The following is a 954-nucleotide window of genomic DNA, read 5'->3' as shown; positions in this document are numbered from 1 at the left end:
TATATATATATATTTTAAATATATCTTTTGTTATATTTTTCACCCATAGAGGTCGCCATTTTTCAATGCTGGGTTGATGGCGAAATTGGGTCCGTTTTGTGCTGGACTTTACAGAGTAAACACAGAAAGGCTAACTTTAGCTGAATTGCGTAACATATTGCGTTTGACTGGTGACAATGCCACACTGTGTCGCTGTTGGCTGTCATTAAAAATATTATAATAATAATTGTGAAGTGAGTCTGGATAACTTCCCAAAAGAAAGAAAAAACTAAACAAAAGAAATTACATAGCTGAACACAACTTCCTAAGGACCCACAACTGTGCTCTCAACATTTCTCTCCAGAGGACTTTGAGTCATTTGTACCAGCAAAACTGATGAAGGCTCTAACAGGTGGTCGTTACCTTCCTTTGCAAGCTAAAACCAAATTCCAAGACATTGGGATAAACCTCAAACAGGCAGCCCTGGAAGCTGAAGCTGAAGCTGAATGTAAAACCAGGGATCTGACAACGGACCGAAGACCCGACCGTAAGCAGCTTTTACCGGGCAGGACACAGAGCTACAACAGAACTAACGGATCACACAGTCCAACCAGAGGTATGTGTCATTTAGCGGTACAAACACAAGCTTCTTCAGTTAACTCTTTCCTCTTCCTCTGTTTGGTCCTCCTTGTCCTTATTACTCTTATTTTGGGTAAAAGTGAAGTAGGTCTTCAGTTGCACTGTTCTTGCTATATTTAACTTTGGGAATTACTTCCCTAAAATCTTACCTCGATGCTCTTAGGTACTGTGTTCTCAACCCTGTCTTCATGTTCCTTCTTCCATGCACACACCTGTTCACTTGAATCTCTTTCTTTAAATTTTAATATCACCTTTGTCTGCACCCGTAAGCTACATGCCTACTTTTCATGCTTTAAAAGTTTATTTGATTTCACAGGCCCCTCCACCTGACGTGTT

The sequence above is a fragment of the Poecilia reticulata genome, linkage group LG12 (assembly GCF_000633615.1).
Source record: "Poecilia reticulata strain Guanapo linkage group LG12, Guppy_female_1.0+MT, whole genome shotgun sequence".
NCBI lineage: Eukaryota > Metazoa > Chordata > Actinopteri > Cyprinodontiformes > Poeciliidae > Poecilia > Poecilia reticulata.
This window is presented reverse-complemented; position numbering follows the sequence as displayed.